Genomic DNA, 19,817 nt, shown 5'->3' with positions numbered 1-19,817 from the left:
ACTGCTTAACACCTACTTCAGGAAAGGCGGCAGCTTCATGTAGCTTGCGAAAAATTGTACTTTTGCCATCGTAAATGATGAAAATTTACATAATATGGATATTTGCCGATTGGGGCAAGCTTTCATTATAATAGAGTCCGATTTGTCGCCTGCCTACCATATTTAGAGTGAACGAGCTAGATTAGTTTCGAAACATCCTTGAACGAATTGGTTCTCCATTTGCAATCCAACCAACGCCTTTTACGAGTTAGTTACTTATGTACGACTCATTAATTTCTTGACTTCGTGCTTATCGCGAATGCGGTTAATTCTCTGAGTGCACTGAATTCTGAACTACACGAAGGGAATTAGTTTTAAATAATTTATTGTTGCGCTGCGCAGCTACCATAAATATTAAATATCTTTGATAAAACAGAGGAGCGTGTAATAAAAAAACTTTTGACGAATATGTCATACTATAAAATCAATTTAGGGTCCCCAGCGCCAATCATGTGACTAACACTGGGGCATCTTTTAGTTAATCACGATACTAAAAAAGTTACTTTTAGTTTTTATAATCCCGCCCGAACACAGCCACATTATTTATAGAGATCGTAAATTTGGGACTCAACTATAAACGATTCATAAAAAAATTTATTGGTTACGCTGCGAACGGTAAAAGCAAAAATATATGGTACCGGTTCCTGTACCTACGCGTTTCGATATTTCTCATCCTTCCAAACAGAGTGGTGTGTAATAAGTCTTTTTCTTGAAACTTTCAATAAGTTATGTGCCGCTATTAAATGTGTGACATTGTCAGTTGTGTGTTAACATGTTTGCTTTGCCTTATCTGTAAACTTGTAAAATGTTTGGAACCCCTGGGAGGTCAACGCAAAATTCGATAAATTTTTTCAGAATGGATATAATATTTCTTTAAAATAGGGAATACTTTAATAACACCCTGCATATAAATATTCATAAAATTTTACTGAGCAACCAAGAAATGAGAATAAAACCAGAAACTTATAAGTTCTGGAAACGTATAAGTTCTTTTTCAAACAAAATTCTCATCTGTATTTTTGTTAATTTCGTTTTACACAAGAATCATTTAAGTTTTATAAGCCACGCTTTTCTGATTTGTTACAAAGTTCTAAGCTCTTGTCAGGTACTAATTATTAAATAACATAAGATTCCATTTTTCATTCAATCGCTTTTTTCTAGTTTATTGTCTTCTAACAGGAGTGAGGAACAATACAGATATACCAAAAAAAGAAGAAAGTTAATGTCGCACAAAAATTTGCAATGTTGCCAAGGCGTATAAAAAACAAAAATAATTAAAATGATGTTTACACAAAAATACTATATTAAAAATTCATTTGTAAGTAAACGATTAACTAAAATATGCTTATAATTATTTTTAAAAACAATAGCTTTTTACAGAAGGTAATTAATACTGTATTGTAATAAATGGATAATTTGATGTTTACCTTATGCCGTTATTCTTCAACAACATGAAGAATATATGCATATCAGCAGTTTGTAAAAAAATGATTGCAAAGGTTGAGATGTTAAATTACGTGTAATTAAGTTTTTTAACTTGAACAAGTACAATACAGTTTTTGCTACATTTGTTCTTAGTTTGTTTTCAGAAATGAACTTTTTTCGTAATTTATGGTAGTAAACTTAATATGCAGCATATCTATATACAGTGCGTTTTTTTTAACGCGCAACATAGGATTTTACGTGTTAAATTTTTAAGCTTATGTTGGACCATGTTATTTTGGAACTACAGGTATAAAACTTGGAAGATGTGTCTTCAGTACCATGAAGCTTAAGTAAGACCACCAATTCGGTCTAAAAAGTGTTTACAAATTAGCAAAAAGTCATCTTTTTTGGAACATATTTTATCTTTCCATATTCCCTGTATGTATGTTTACCTGCTATCTGCCCTGTCAGTATCAAAAACAACACCTACCATACATACAGGGAGTATAAATCTTTTCGAAAGAAGATGACTTTTTGCTAGTTTGTAAACACTTTTTAGATCGAATTGGTGGTTGTACTTAAGCTTCAGGGTACTAAAGACAAACTTGTCAAGTTTTACACCTGTAGTTCCAAAATAACATGGTCTAACATGGGCTTAAAAATTTAACACGTGAAAAATCTAACACGTGAATTTATCTTATCGGAAGATGTGGGTATAATTTCTTGTCCAATTTATTTCTTTTTGATCTCTATTTCTATTTTGCTGTTAAACCTTTCTTCACATTTCACAAAGTTCTTGTCTTAACACTGACGCTGAGTTTCCATCCTCCAGGTCTCTATTCTTATTATTAAAGCTCATTTTGACCATGAAGATGCTAAAATGTTGGTACCTCCCTTTTGCTGCAAAACTTTAATGTTTTTGACTTTGCTACCTGGTGAAGAAACTAAAGTCTTTTATAATGATCAATTGGTTTTTATAGTGAGTTGATTACACTTTTTCATATTGCAGATGTTGTCAGAGACAATAAAAACTTCTGAATCTGCTCAGTGTCTTTATTTTGCTGCTCAATTTACTTCAAGTTTATAAGGAACCTAGAATTAGTTTATTATGTTTGATCAAAATTAGTGCCTAAGTTAGATCAATCAGAAATTTTTAAAATCTCCTTTAGACAGTTTTTGACACTATAAGTGGTCTCCAAAGAAATTTGCTAAAAGGTTCAGTCTTCTAGATTTCTAGTGAAGTTGTTAGAACGTTTGCTTCTTTTTTTGTCTAACAACGCTGTCACATTCAAAACATTTACAGCAGATCTACATTATACAATTAATACTTTGAGATTAACTATCCAATTACGTCACATCCACTTCGACAAACTTACATATGTCATTTACAAAGTTTGTCGCCATCTTCGCTTAGCTCATTTGTTTCTCCTCATAATTTTGAAAATTCTAAACTTAAATAGTACTTTATCACTTTTTGAACTTCTTTTCATGTAGATCAAACTACATGCCTTTCTGTTATGCCCTCTTGATTCTTTGAATTGGCATTTGTTTGCCTAATCCTTTGAATTTAGAACAAAGCTACTTTAAGAAAATATAAATATTAATAAAAATACTACTGTTAACAGCATAACAGCATAGAACTAGCAAAACAATCTGTCAAAAATCATGTGATTTAGGGACGATTTTAAATCTTTAGCTTAGCTTACTGACCGCAAAACCAATAAATTTTCAATCGTGCCAAATTAAATTACTTTAACCGTCCTACAATTAGCAGTTCGTCTGATTTACGCCTCAAAAAATAATAAATATCACCATGCTAGTAAGAGTGTTATTCATAAAAATTATATTTGCTAATATAAATACATAAAGCCGAATATTGTGAAGCAATACAGAATGAGTCGTTTAGTATCTAAAGATTCCAAAACAACTAATAAACTTTAACGAACGAAAACTGCTATTTACTTAATCAGTTGTAATTTATATCCAAAAAAGGATAATTTGCATTCTAAAATTCCAATTCCTAATTTACTGATTTTATTTAATTAGATAAATAATTATCTTGTAGAATTCCCACCCAGACATTCTCTTTATTGTAGCACGTTGATAAGGAATCTGAAAAATATGAAATGTAAAAGCTTGAAGAGGAACTTATTCTTCGTCTTCTCGACGAAGATTAAGTAGACCTGCCGAAGGCCTATCGGATAGCCTGGCGATAGCTATAGAAAATAACCTGTTGAAATTCCCCGAATGGTCAGTTGTTTGTAATTTATTTTGGTGTTTCTATAAAATATGAACTAAGGTAACGTCGTGCCCATATTACGTGATTAATATGGAAATTAGACGCTTTAGGAGAGTTCGTGTCAGCAATTTAACTATTGCAAATAAAGCGGTGGTGCAGATGATTTATTTGCATTTACTACTGGTCTTTATCTATGTACTACCTGCAACTTTGTAATACGGTGTCATTTTCCAAGCTTGCTGTATATAAATATGTTGTCTGACAACCAGGTCTTGTAATTTTATTCAATGAAGAAAACAATGGTTGACTCACCTATCCTTGCCCGTAATTTACATCACAATAACAGTGTTTCTACAAATTGCCAGTACTAGAACCTTCCTGGGTAGTTCTAACATGCAGTTATTTAAAAAAATGCAAAAATTCCCAACAATATGAAATTCCTTTTCGACACGAACTCAACAAAGTCACATAATTACAGTCTTTATCAAAGGTGAAATCTGGAATAAATAGTAGGCATTCTCCTAAACCAAAACGTCCCTAAAATGAACCGTTACATAGTAAAACACTAGCCCAGCTAAATAAAAACTTGGTAGTCAATGTCGCTTCAAGTAATTTATGTTTGACTTTAAATTCCAGGCCTTGTACCTTGTACAAATAAAATTAGCCAGTTGCCTAATCGATGCATTAATGCTAATTAAAATTCTGAAACAAATAATTTTGATCGTCTTCATTACCGAAACACAATGTCAAATAATTAAGAAACAACATATTAAGATGGAAGGTCGTTTAGCGGTCACAATACGCGACTTATCATTTTTGGCATTGATATTACTAATATGTACCACCATATTAATCATATGTCGGTTTATTATCATTCAGTTATGTCGGAATTTAGTGTGATTTGTATACATAGCTATGTATACAATACAGATTTGTCTTAATTACTTCTAGGCGAATAAATGAGACGGGGCAATTATTATGCACTTTGTTCAGTAGTACCTCCTACCTATTTACCAATGTAGCTGTAGTGAAGAATTGCCTCATTTACTAAACGTATTGCAACCATGTTGATGTTAGTTTGTACTAAACTACTGGTTAATTGCAATGTTTGTTTAAGAATATAAGTTTGATGTGCAAAGCAAACTTATGGTTTTGGTTTGATGTAAAGTGTCGACCAATGACCGGTACATTTTTTGAGTTGAACTGCCGTTCTGAAATTTTGTGGTGTTTTCTTACAACAAATTGTAGTTTGACTAATGAACAACTGGAATTTAGAAAAAAAAAACAGAAAATGTGCCTATTTTAAATTGAACTACGTAACCACAGATATTCATACCAAATGGTATTTTGCGTTTAACTTAATCAAGGACTATTTCATTTGAATAAACTTCCAAGAAGTCAATATTAGGATTCGACTGATATGCACATAAACATCCGGATTACCTAGAAATACTAAGCGGTTGGGATAAGTACCAAAAACATAAAGTATTTACTTTGTCAATATTTATTAGAAGATTTGCCTAAGATATTTAGTCCATTTACTTTAAAACTTAAAAATGCTTGTCGGTTACTTGAGGGTTGTGAGAAAAAAAATATAAAATGATATAACATCACCCACTCCAAACCACCTTTCAGAGCTGAATAAGGATTTAGTTACTTTAATTTCAGCTATTATTCTTTATCTATTTATTTTATTTTACTTTTACAGTGATTGTTTGTTACTGTTCTCCTATCTGATTAACATATTAGATATTTTTAATGTATGATGTTTATGAGACACTTTATAATTGAAATTGTTATATTAAAAAGATATTACCTTAATCTTGAGTGGTTTGGCTAATCATATCAATAGTTAGTAAATAATGGGGCTCTAATTGAAATTTCTGGATTACTACCTTGCTTGATTCTTGGATAGGTACTTTATAAGTTATAGGATTGATAACTTTTGGAGTAGTACCTATAAGCAGCAATCAGTAATTGTTATGCTATTATTTATTATTAATAAACAAACAGTGTTTATTATAAATAAACACCTTGTAAACTCAGTATATTTAGATATTTCCATAAATCTTACATTCATGAAATATTTCTTTTAACTCAATTTTACGCATTACTCACATTTAAATTAAACATGTATTATCAAATTATAGTTAATTTTAGAATCAAGAAAAATACGATTTTTGGAGGATCAAAATCAAATCAAGAGCAAATAACTATACTTTGAAGTTTGTAATTTATAGTCTTCTACTCGTTGATAAAACTCAATGCTGTAAGAATACTAGTCTAGTTTGCATAAAGCAATTTTAAGCATATTGCCAAGGCTTTAAAAGGTGCTATAACAAGGATAATGGTTAAAATCTTCAAATTCTGTTGTTATTTGTCTAGACTTTTTTTTACTTGCTGATACATTTATCATTTGTCAGCCCTGCCTTGGTTAATTGACATAAAATAAGAAGGCAAGACGTTGAGATAGAAGTGATGGAACCATACTAATTGCCAATGTCCTTCCACATGTTTTTTGTTACACTTATTCAACCTTTTTAGATGTGGTGTGGTGCTATTTTATTAAATTTTCTGTTTTTCCATGAAAAATCTAACAGACTTAATTCGAATAATCTTGGTAGTTATAGACTTTTTTTCCCAATCCATTTTTCTGGGAAAGTCATGATTGTTCGGGATCATGCATAAACTTAATGCAAAACTCCAAAATAGTATAAAACTAGAGCGATTTGAACATTTTAAGTTGATGTTCTCAACTTTCGCTCCTGTTTACACAAATTACCCATAAATAATTTATATTATATGACATGTATTACAAGCAAATTACCATGAATCACTTAAATGTTCCTTCTGAGGTGTTCTGGTTGTTTTTAACTGTAGCTGGTAACTTTAACTATGTCAGATGTCAAAAACGATATTTTTACTCATGTAAAAGGCTGCTTTCTGATGTGATCTTATCAAAAATTGTTCGTTCCAACAAAAGCAATGTCGATGCTTTGTAGCAAATTTGGTGTCTGATCCAAATATAGAAACGAGCAGACTAGTCGACTTTTGGTCTATTTTGAAGAAAATAATAATGAATGTTGGTTTAGTGCACTATTAACATGAAAATAATGTTTGGTTTTTGAATATTTCCATATCAAATTTAATATCAAACACATCCTCTCGTAGATTACGTAATCTGTAGTGTGGTTACTACTAACTGGTGTTACCAGTTTATGGCAATATTTGCATTGGATGAGTGAATAATAGGACTAAATTCGGAAATAAGCATCAAATACAAAAATTTACCTATTTTGTTAGACATTTAAGCATTGTTAAGACTGGTATGCAATTCATATTTTGTAATAACAGTTCTTATTGATGTTTTGATTTTAACAACAGTTAATCGTTAAAGCTGTTTAATAATATTGAATTACGTAAACCTGTTAATTGCTGTTTACAATGATGGTTAAAAGTGGTTCTCTAAAGGCAGTAAACTCGTTAACGATCGACTTTAATAACTTGATAATTGACACATTTACTGGCTGCACCTATCGAATTCTGGATTGTCAAGATATCTCAATGATATAAAGAGGAATTGTTTATCAGTGGTGACATACCGTTAAATGGTCGACGGAGCGTGGACGTGGGCTGGCTGATGACCAAAGACCGTTAAATTCTTCACGAAAATGCGGTAAACTCCAAAATGACTGGCCACGTGTAGGAAAACAGTATAATTGCATGCGTTACACTGACATTCTAAAAATGTCTACTACACTACATAGACCTGGGTTGTAGACGGTCGTGTCGCCGGTCGCGATGTTTTCTCAGCGTTGGTTGATTATGTCGCGCCTTTCTGCACATGTGTTTTACATTCATTTCTTTGATTGTGACGCCACGTTTTCACTTCGATCGCCTCGTTCTTATAAAGCTAGACACCCCTTTATTCCTTTGATCACATTAATCACATTAAATCAGACGAGAGTTAAACCTGGGAGTCTAAATGATCTACGATCACATCATTCCTTACATGCTCTTAAATTCTTCGATATAGCTTAATATAGATTTATTTGACGGTTTCATACATTTGTATTAGTTGTTTAGAAAAATATTTTTAAATCTTACTATTTTGGATAGATGTAGGTAGATAAAAGTCGGTCAGCAAAATCATAAATAAAACACCCTGTATCTCAGTTAAAGTCACTGTTCCCTAATTGAACGAATAAAATATTATCAATAATTTGATTTATGACATTTCATACCTTGTATATTGTTGAAGAACGGATTATGCAGTTTGCTCTTTAAGTCAGGTGTATCTTAAAAAAATAGAAAAATAGAATAATTAAGTCAAAAAAGTACTAAACCAGTTTCTTAGTTACTTTTGCAACAACTTATTTTCTCTTTATACACAAATAATATTAACGTTGATTTCTTCGAAGTTCACCTTCAATTAATCACTTTTAATTGTAAATAATGTACTGTATTGCTACTGCTTATCTATAAAGTAAAAAAAATTAATGTTTCTTTAATATGGTTAAATATTATAATATATTAATTATTCATCTAAGCTCCCAAAAAAGCTTACAGTTTTATTTCCTCTCCGATTCAAATATCATTTTGAAAACACGTGTGGGCACAGTTTCTCAGTAAATTATTCGGACTATACAAGGTGTTTTTTGGATAGTTTTATCGATTTTAAGAAAGATTTGTTATATAGACGCATGTGAACCGCTTTCGCAAAAATGGCGACCGGGTATAGGAAATTTTTACTTTCGGAATGCCTTAAAAACTAAAGTATTGAAGTTAGGAGAAAATGACTTACACCATCTTATTTTAGATTTTATAGCCTATTTCAAAAGGGTGTTAGTGTGACAAACATTATTAGTAGTGACACCCAAAAAAATATCTCAATTAAAATTGAAACTGGCATTATCAAATAGCTTATGAAAAACTAAGATAAAATGGTGTAGGCTTTTTCAATTTTTAAGATTATTAAAAAAATGTCATCAGTTTAGTAGGTTGCACGTTCTGGTAGTTTATACAGGATGATAAGATTTTCGTAACCAACCTTGGCGTATTTGCAAAAAATCAAATTTGGTATTTCTGATTTAATAAACTTTTTTGTTTTTGGCATAGACTTTTTGTAATTAACAATTTTCCTAAAACAACACAGTAAAACTAAATTTAATTAAACTAAAGAATGCTCAACAGAGTTAAATCTGTTACGTTTACTAGAAAAAAGCATTTGTTGGTGTATACATGTGAGACATTTATCTTAAAATAAATGCTGCAATGCCAGTAGAATCTTACTAGTATGAACTGACTAACCCTATAGAAAATTTGGTAGATTCAAACAAAAAAATTTCTTCTATCGTTTCACATTGTTAACTTAAGACTTTTCTACTGATTCTTCCTAGTACCCATTTTTAAGCTACCTATATGAATTGAACTTTCCAAACATTATGTGTAGTTACACTTGAAGAAAATCATTAAACACATTTTTACGTATTAGCCAATATTAAATATTTATAAACAACCACTTATCTGACATGAAATGTAACCGTTTACCCTTCTTGATAACTAGCTTCTAGAACTCTGAATAATCACTTGTTTAAATATGAATCATGAGATACAACTATCCCATTAAATTACTCACAAAATAAGTATAAAGTTCTTAGTAAATTATTATTGTCACAAACACAAAATGTGACCGCTTTAAATCTACATATTTTTACGATGATATCTTTTTCTATTGGCAATAATGAATATAATGATTATTATGTTTTTTTTTAATTTCAAGTGGATTTATCGTGATTTAGATATTCATTCTTGATAAAACTTATTACTAGACAGAAAGAGGAAAATTCAAGACATACAAACTTTTCCATTTTTTTAAGTTTGTGCCAGAAATTTAAAAATTTAAATATACGAAGAATATTCACAGAGTGACGGGGTTATTTTCTTAATCCAATATAGCAAAGTTGAAAAAGTACTCTCACCTCACCACGCAAAAAATGGACGTTTAGGTTTGACTTTCTTTTTTCCAAAATGGAAGATTTTAGGATATTTTGAAAATGTTTTGGGGCTTTTACAGGAATGAAAGACAAAACAAAAATGAACATAGATTTTCCTCCTGATTTCTATCGTGTTTTATATACAAATATTTCTGTTGCAGGACAATGTTTGAGCTTTGCATCACTCCTATCCAGTATGACAAATGCTGCACTTTTTGGTAAGTGATTGCATCTGCTGATTCATTTCTTATTTATTGTAATAATTGCTTCCAAGCAGTTAGAAGTAGGTTTATGTCGAAGACTATGCATAATGATCACAAGTATTCAAAAACTGCTTCTTAGAATTTTTACTTTATTTTGACGTTATTCTCTTTTGTTCTAAGCCTAGAACTATAACGAAATATCATTTATCACAGCTTTTTCCAAACGTCAATAACGGCACTTAGCACAAACTTTTGCAATCAATCATGGCACTTATATCTGTTACAGCCTGTCTATATCTTAATTAACACCCCAAGCGTAGAACTTCTATCTAACACAAGGCTAAGCTTATACAATGTAGCATTTTTTTAAATAATCCTTATTATGAAATAATTGTTCAGACTAATTAAATATCTTGATGATATTGCACGTTTTTACTGTACCTTAACCAAGCTATCAGTTATGCAACTGTAAATTAAATACGTGAATTAATTAAGCAAATATTCTTTCTGTTATTGAAGTATTTGATGGGATTTTGATAAGTCTGAATCACAACATCTTTGAGTAAATATTTAAATGCATAACCTATTCTAAGCTGAAACTTTATTTTTGTTCTATAGTTGCATAATCCTAACATTGATTTTGTACTTCCTTTTATACCATTACACTCTAGCGCAATAATTTGAGAATATGACTTTAACATAAATGTTTAACCTAGTTTTATTACCATAACAGTGAGTATAGGAGCTAAGTTATCTTGAAAACATAGAGCAAACATGTCTTTACTCTTGTTTCCTGATGTAATAAAATAATTATTGTTCTGAATTAAAAAAGTACTTAGCAGAGTCACGGATCTGCGGTATTACGATATCATCTTTAAGTACCACAAAACTATTGAAAAAATAAATAAGATAAGCCATTTACTTTCAAGTGGATACCATTATATCCTCTATAAAACAAAACTTTGGTATTAGAGGTAATTAAATAATCCACTTTCTTGCTAATGCTTAAAATTTACACGCTTCAATTAGTACGAATAGTACTTGCTATTAATTAAGCCACATAGTATCATCAGATACGTCATCATTTAATTTACCTTTCTATGTCACCGGGCCTATTTTTAATAACCAGTTAACAGCTTAAAATTTACCATTTCTAATTAGGAATTAATACGAGCTATAATATACAACGCTGAAAGTTTTTATAATAATTATTAGAAGGTGTGTTCGTTAGATGAGACTGTTAGTAAACACGAAAAGCCCAGTGTGGTTTCCCCTATTTTTGTCTTTAAAAGGATATTAAGATGGAAACGACGACACCACGGGATTTGCCTTTAATTAACTTAGTAACAGTTTTGTATGATTCCAGTTGCTTTACGATAATTAGTTTTTCAGTAGCGCCGCATTTTACTTACTACTTTACCAACAAAAATGGATTAATCAAACAACTGATTACACGACTCCCAATGGTTTTTATTTGCCTTCAGAACTTCTTTTAATAAAGTACATATTTTTATGCATCAAAGACCGTAATAGAGGTATAAAAATTAGAATGGCCTCCACGTGGCATGAACCTAAAGCAACACGTGTTCGTTTGCACGTGTAGAACACTTATTTGCAATATAGGTAATAGGAACTTTGAGTGGCCAGTTATTAACGTATCAAGGGCTGAAAGATGAAGATTTTAGATTATTCGACCAAAGGTGTAGTCCATATTTCGACCCAGGGTAAAAAAAAATCAAAACATCAGCACCACATACATCATCACCAAAATAAAGCATTATTTAAAAATATACAACACCTACTTTTAAGTGCATTTTTAGAAATATTAGTACACTCTGAACGAAATAAACAGCAGAACGTAAGCTACGTTCCAAATTTAAGACAAATATCCCAAGAACTACGTGAGATGTGTTGTTTCTCGAAAACTAAAACTACAATCACAAGTCTTCTAAATTTGAAATTACTGAAAATAATTGTATTCATACATTTGTTAAAAACCTACACTAGCGTAATAAAAATACAAATACATAATGTACAGGTGTTTTTTCATTTTGTTTCAACTTTTTTGATACATTTTCAGATTTTCGCTTTTATCCTGTATCTTAATAAAAAGTACAGAAGTTTGCTGTAGCCATGTCTAATTTCATTAGCACACTGTGAACTGCAACGTTGTATTTTTGAAAATATTGGACTTAAAAGTGTCTAAAATGAGACAAAAACAATAATAAGTAAGTGCATTTTCCGCATATTGGTAATTTCCGGAAACACTGTCTATTAATAATTCAATGAAAAATGTTACGTTACATTAAAAAATTAATAATTGTTAGATCTGTCTGTTATCCAGCATGTTAATCATCATATATTTTATCAAATGCAATAAATTCTGTCTTCAAAGAAATCTATCAAAGCACCCTACATTTTCAATATCTAAACCATAATGTCTTATTAATAGCTTGTCTTAAAATAATCATATTTCTTATTTGTGTTCGACGATAAGGACAGTTCAAATTCTGTACCACTTGAGTGATAAGGAAAATCGTTGTAGACCTTCCGACCTTTAAAACCCATTAAAATCGTTTACTTAATCTGGGAAAGCAGACAAATAAGATAAAGCAGGGTTATCGGGGTTGAAAGTCGCCACTATCTGACCCCTTTGAATATTAAATGATTTTCTTTATCACGACATGGAACGCATATATTACCACAAAGTTGTCTGAACGTTCTAAATTTACAAATAATGAGATTTTGTAATGTTATTCTATTTTTTTTTTTTGATTGGCTAGGTCTTCAAGTACATAGATTATGGCACTTATGAGGTTTAATTTTAATCCTGTAAATACCTACTAATACGTGCCAAATAGAGCACGACTAATTTTGAAATAGCACGCCAAAGTGAATATGCTTTATTTCCTACTAACACCAAACTTACGTTTCAGTCCTTTCATTTTTGGAAGATTTATTGAATTGGTGGTGCTGAAACAATCTGAAATATCATTGTTGATTAGATTATTTACTGTAAATTCTAACCCATATTGTTGGTAATATATTTTCGTTAAAACATTGCGCTGTTTTCAGTAAATGGCAAATTCACTCGACCATATTATTAAGTGATGAATGGTCGCAATTGATCATTTTATATAAATTCTTTATACGGCTGTTAAATGCATGTTTATTTTGTCACGAAGTGACTAACAAGCGGAATTTCTGGTAATTTTGTAGGTGTCGAATTTGGTTTAATCGAGCGATAACTTGAAAATAACTTCATATTACAGGGGTTACACCCATAGTAGATAAATAAGGCGAAAGGGTGGGTTATTTTTTAGTCCTCTGGCATTTTCAAGTGTCTGAGTCTGACCTATTACAAAATTTTTGGACGATGTGTCCTCAACTTACAGAGATTTCTAATAAATGTTCAGAAGTATTCAGATGTCTCTGGTATTTCCAAAATGTTTCTGTAAACTTCTGGCCATTGAGAATACTCTTGAAAGGTTTGGGACACTTGTGGAAAATTTTGAGAGATTTTCAATAGTCACAGTTACATCTGACAGCTTAAAAAAAAATCTTTAAATGTTTTTAGAGGCCTCTGACATTTTCAAAATGATTCTATAGCTCTCTGGCAATTTTAAAAAAACTCTTGAAAAGTTTGGGACACTGGTAGAAACCTCTGATAAATTTTTGCTTTACACCACTGGAAAGAGGAGCTCAAGACGGTTAATTTGAGTGGTTCAACCTCCCTGAACTCCCTGAAACTAACTCAAAAACGGTAAAAGTTGCGAAAAATTTGAATGGGGACAAAAAGGTTCGTTAAAAACTGCTAATCCCTCGAAGTTTCACAGTCCGTCAGGGCCGCTAATATACCGAGGGTGCATAAAAAATGTAGCAATTTTTAAGATAGAATTTCAAACCACAATTTCAAAGTAGTTGCTAAGTAACTCAGAAAAAGTGAAAGTTGTAGTTTACTGGTAAAATTGGTAAACTTTACTTTTCCAATTTTACTTTAGCTTACCGGTAAATAACTGGTCACGGTAAATTTACGCCCATCATTAGTTTTGTTGTGCATTCCTATTAAATTGCTCCAATGAATTAAGATTTCGGTTAAAATAAGAAAGAACTTTTAAAATTTTGCTACTGGCAATTTAAAAAAAATGTGAATAGTTTAGGACACTTGTGAAAAATGTTGAAGTTTTTGAGGAGTTTTCAGTAGAATTTAGAGGCTTTTGGCATTTACAAAATGATTCTAAAGACCTTTGACAACTTTAAAAAATTCGTGGATAGTTTTGAAAGAAAATTGGATGGTTTAGGTCATTTGCAGAGTGACAATTTTTGTGAGATTTTTCATAGAATTTGGTCACTGGCAATTTTAAAAAGTCTGGGAAGGTTTACGACACTTGAGAGCTTTGGTAATTTTTGGAAGGTTTTCGGTAGTATTTAGAAGCCTCTAGCATTTTCCATATAATTGTTAGTCCCTGGTAATTTAAAAGTAAACTGCTCAGTAGTATTCAAAAGTTAAATTCTCACTTTTTAGCAATAAAAACAATATTGGATAGTTTGTAACACTAGTAGAGGTTTCTGACAATTTCGGAAAATTCGTGGAAGGTTGAAGACCTTAAAAATGTTCCTACGTTTCTGCACTCCTGCCAACGTTATTCTAATTAGTTTAATTTTTGATATATTTAGTTTATTTAATAAGCAATTTTCTTTATTATTACATGTTAAAGTTTTGTAAATATAATTAATTAACGACTAGAGATAAACCAATTACTTTGCATAAATAGTAGAAGATAATTATAAGATTTTTCGTTATCTTCTATTTACAGACCAATTTGCATGTAGAGATAAGTAGTTTAATACGGTTAAGAAGGTATATAAATTTAATCATTCTACTTTTCAGACTATAAATCAGTTTTCACTTTTCCCATGTAATTACTACTAGCCATATCTCTAATGAAATGTAAGAAAATACGAAGATATATTATGTTTAGACCTATAGGCTAAGAAATGCAGTAGGTAGTTCTACTGGGTGCATTAAAAATACCAAACGTGTCTATTATAACTTATTACCGAGAAGAAATAATTAATTGCTACATCGCTTAATTAAAAGCAGAAAACCTAAGCATATGTTAATATTATTATCGCGTAACGTTAGTATCTCGATCAAAATCACACTCTAAAAAGGTTGATGGTATTGCTGGACGAATGACTAAATTGAACTTGAGTGAACTTAAATGACATGTAGCCCCTCGTTTGTTTGCTTTTTCGAGAATATGAAGGCCGCACCCTTAAGGCGACGAGGCGTTTCCCCATCGATCGTTAGGGTGTGTCGGATCAACCCTTATACAACACCCCGAGTACACTTTCAATGATATTATTAACGTTGGGGCAAAGGTAGGCAAACAAATTTAATACATATTAAATAGTGTTACGATATTAAAAGCAAAAAATGACGACGTTCTCGCTTTCACAATGTGAGCAGATTTTCAAAGAAGGAAGTTTTCTGCATACAGTACTACTGTTTTTCAAGTACGCACATAAATCATGGCAATTTAAAATTTTGAAAACAGTACTTTTGTAGGTGCTGATAACATTATTTTGTGGGCGAACATTCAAATCAGTTCTAGTATTTGCTCACGTTTCAATTTAGGTTGATGATAACGAGGTTTTGAGCAAACATTATGAGTGGATGAACTTGATGTAAGACTGACGCAAGGGGATAAATCGACAAACACATTAAAAACTAAAGTTATTGTTTACGTTTCTAGCTGTATCGTAATGTTAATAATAACGCAAACTTATGGGATTTAAATCTGGATGTGTTCCAAATAACAGCAAATTAAGCGTGAAATTTGGATAAAGTTAACCGATTTTAATACTGAACATTTTTGATGTAATTAAGATAATTTAACAACAGTGGAAATTACTTTTTTAATCTACTTTTGAATGCCACAAAGTTTTATTATTTTGCTTGGAAATGGAATTTTGATGAATGATCTACAAAAAGATTTGACTTACATTTTATTCTAAAGATATACTCTCAAATGATCACGATCAAAAAAATACTACGGATTCTAGTTGATTCCTTATATTGTAATTGAACAGATACATAATTCTCCACAATGACTTATAACTTATAATTCTACACTGGACAGCCTATCGTTTCCTATAAATTATGGAATTAAATGCCCAGTATGAGGTCGCTGTAGGCAATCGAAACACTAGCAAGCTTATAAATTCTAATTTTTGAAATGACCACTTAATTTGTCATTTCTTATACTTTCTTTAGGTAAAAGCTATTTATTATGCAGGTGTAGAAAATTTAAGATTACTCACACGACATCAAGGATAAAGTGAAATATCACACACACACAGGCAAATGTGTCAAATGTGACCAAGCACATGACAATGACAAGGCATTGTCACTGCTCCTGGAAAATTGATGATTTTAATGATTTTTCGTATAGAATAAATTATTCAAAATGTTGCGCATCTATTAACGAAAAATAGTCGGTATACAATATAACGCAAACTTAAATGACAGGTTAAACAACCAGCGTATTGTAGATAGAAATATTGTAGAAAGAAAAAATTACTTTATGACAACATAGTTTATAAAAACTAACCGCATTCCAAATACAGGGTGAAAAAAAGTCGTTTCCCTATCGACAAGTGAACTGACATAAGACGTATCTTTAGGACTTTTCACAGAACTTTACTCTTTCCATTCATGTTTATGTAAAATTATATGAAGTTCTACTTACATAAGAGTTTTTGGGCCGCCAAACACACAAGTTATCTCTTTTTGTGCAAATCTTGTTTGGACCCTAAAAAACTTATTTGTAACATATGCTATAGAATTACTTATAACTTTTTAAAAAATATATTTTTTGCTCCAAAAAATTGTATTCTACCAAATTAAGAAGATGCTGAGCTGAAAGAAAAAAAGAAAAAAAAATTAAAACTCGTCTTTCGTTTTAAAAATTATAGTTTACAATATTAAAAAAGAAGAATTGAAAGGGGAGAAGAAACAAAGAGGGGGCCAAATTAGAGGACATATTTTAATTAAAAAAAAAAACAATTTATACTTTATTAATATAATTTTTGTAATGCACAAGGAGTTTCTAAAGAATCGAAATAAAACTAAAACGTCTAATACTTGTAACATCTTGTATTTTCAGACCCCATGCCAATTTGTTTCCAAATTTTAGTATCCACTAAAAATGTAAAAAAACATAAACAAATTTTAAAAATTTAAAAAATCTTCACGTCAATCATCAATCAAACATTCTAATAATTCAGAATGAAGAAAAATTGTAAGTTTAAGAAAAATGGTAGAATTAAAGGGAATATTGAGAAAAATCACATTGTGAAAGTTTAGATAGCTCATTTATATAAAAACAAGAAATAAGAAGAGAAGACTAAAAGATAATGAAAAGAAATTAAGAAAAGGAAAAAGAATTATAAATAGCTCTAGAACGCTGAGTTATATTGTACACACCTAAAGTATGATGATTTTACCTAAAATGCTTAAAAAAGCCGCGAAGCTGAAAAGTATTAAAGCATCGAAACAGAGAAAAGAAGAAATCAAGAATAGAACTAAAATATGAGTAAGTTAGAAAAATTTGAATTAATTTATGAATTAGATTCATTAAAAAGGCATTTTTTGCCATCAATATCAATCAAATATAGCAAATATCAGCAAACATCACAATAATGCTATTTATGATGTCATACCAAAGTAGTACAAACAATTTTTTTACTTGTTTAATACATTTTACACGTTCTATGTTTGATACGTAAGCTCTTATTTAAAAATTTGATATACTGTGGCTTTTTAATTTAACTCTCTTTGATAAATGTAATTTGTATGGTAAACTGAAAATAAAAAAACGTTTTTTAGTTCAAGTAACGGTATGCTTATTGTAAACGTCATGCCAAAATGCCAACTGATCTTGTAATTCATGATTTGATTAATACTCAAAATAGTTTTTAAAAGAAAATATCACACAATACTTACCAATAGACCGTATAAATTTATTTGAAGGTCAATTTACTGACTAAACAAAAAGGCGATGCTATTATAATGTGGTTATTGTTATACCAGTTTATAAATTAACCGAATCACTCTATACAAGGTGTTTCCAAGTTGCAGTAAAACATAATTATTATAAAAAACACACTTTGTAACGTCCCGCATATAAGAATCAAAGGTGTAAAAAGAATGCCATAACATTAACCTGTTAAACACAAAAAAAACTTGCCTCAACGGTTGAATAACTCGAAAAGTGTGCAGCAAGACACTTTTTTAATTACATTTTGCGCTGTGGTAGGTAATTTTTACAAGAAGTACATATATGCACAAGTGATTGTACCATATTTATCATCATTAACTATTTTAATCACAAATATGACATGCAAATTATGAAATTAGTTTCTCGTGTTTGTAATAGAATATTATTACGGTTTACACGCCTAATTAACTCAGGTGATTAATACAATAAATAAGAACATCTTATTATGTCTTTTCATTAGAAAATTGTCAAAAAAGTCGGTTTACTTGGATATAAGTTTGATGGCACAACGAATTATTGCTTTATTACAGTTTTGCTTCCAATTTTATTTGTATTTTAAAATTAAGACAAAACAAGTGATTGATTGTGTGTTAAATTATTTTGATGAGAAATGTGAACCTATAGGTTCCATTCTCTTCATCGCTTTATTTGGCCACAGTGAAGAACCCGCAACTTCTTGTCGTCATTTTTTCCATCACTTAAGCATCGAATCAACTTTGGTTGAAAATGATAATATCCGCCAAGGCTTTTTTGCTAATTAGTTGTATTTTTACTTATACCGCTCGCAAAAAGGTTTTGCGATATTTTCGGGTCTGTGACACAGCGTTGGCAGCAGTTTTTCAGACTAAGTTAACTTTCCCGTGGTGAATCATCAGAGAAACCAAGTTTTCAGTCGTTCAAGCATCATCATTGAAGACAAATTACTACCATTTACCATCCATTTAATAAAGCAAAATGCGAATTTCTGATAGAAAATCGAACAGGTAGTTGCTCTAATAGCTAATTGAGAACTTCCCATCTAGATTTAATGACTTTGGCTCGGCGCCAGTGTTAATCATTCCGTAATGGCTTTCAATATTTATTCGTTTATGAGGATTGAAGCGTACTCCAGATATTTTAAAGCCTAATTTTTGTCGTTGCATACCAGCAAACATTGCAGGATGTATACACTGTAGAATTTCACAAAATTGCGAACCAAGTACTACGTGAAAGGAATACGTTATTCTTACAGGGTGTGGTTAATAACGTGTAAGTGGTCTTTAATGTAACACTTTGGATGTGAACAGGCCGGAAAAATAAAATGAAATATCGGTATGCACTTTCAAGAAGGCTATTTAAGACCATGTCTGACTAATTTATCACAATTTATTAAACGTAATTTGTGCCTTCATTCAAATTACCAACCTTGTTATATGTTGATATTACATGATCAATATTATGAGTTGCTAGCTAATTGACAGGCTTTCCTGTACATTTTTAATTTTTTTTAAAACAGAAACATATTTGTAAAGCTAATTAGCCTTTTGCTGTCTGTACTTCGGATCTAACGACCTGATTGGCTAATTGAAAGAGATGTCAGCGACTTTATCCGCCATAATACTCGAGGTAATTTTAACTCAATTAATATATTCCCTTAGCTGCAGTAAAATATACGTATGGACTCGTTCAAAATTAAGTTATCTGCTTTATACATTGTCGACTCTTTAATTAACTTTTTAGTTCATTCCCTTTACGTCGCTTTTTTATTTAATATTGCCGAGGGTTCAGAAAAAAAACAGGTTTCCAATACAATGCTTAAATATTATTTATTAAGTCAGCAATTATGTCTTTATGAATATAATAAATAAAT

At 30.8% G+C, this 19,817-nt stretch overlaps 1 long non-coding RNA gene across 5 annotated transcripts in view; it reads left to right on the top strand.

The window, feature by feature from the left end:
* LOC145728511 (uncharacterized) overlaps positions 1-19,817 on the top strand; it is a 112,656-nt gene that overhangs the window by 35,486 nt on the left and 57,353 nt on the right. For all 5 annotated transcript variants that reach the window (XR_014178102.1, XR_014178104.1, XR_014178101.1 and 2 more), the window contains exon 3: positions 9,861-9,917. This is a non-coding gene — a long non-coding RNA (uncharacterized LOC145728511). The remainder of the gene's footprint in view (positions 1-9,860; positions 9,918-19,817) is intronic.

The sequence above is a fragment of the Ips typographus genome, linkage group LG4 (genome assembly GCF_016097725.1).
Source record: "Ips typographus isolate SLU linkage group LG4, UJ_Ityp_2.0, whole genome shotgun sequence".
Taxonomy (NCBI): Eukaryota; Metazoa; Arthropoda; class Insecta; order Coleoptera; family Curculionidae; genus Ips; species Ips typographus.
Note: the sequence above shows the minus strand (reverse complement) of the source record. Positions and strands in the feature narration are given on the sequence as shown.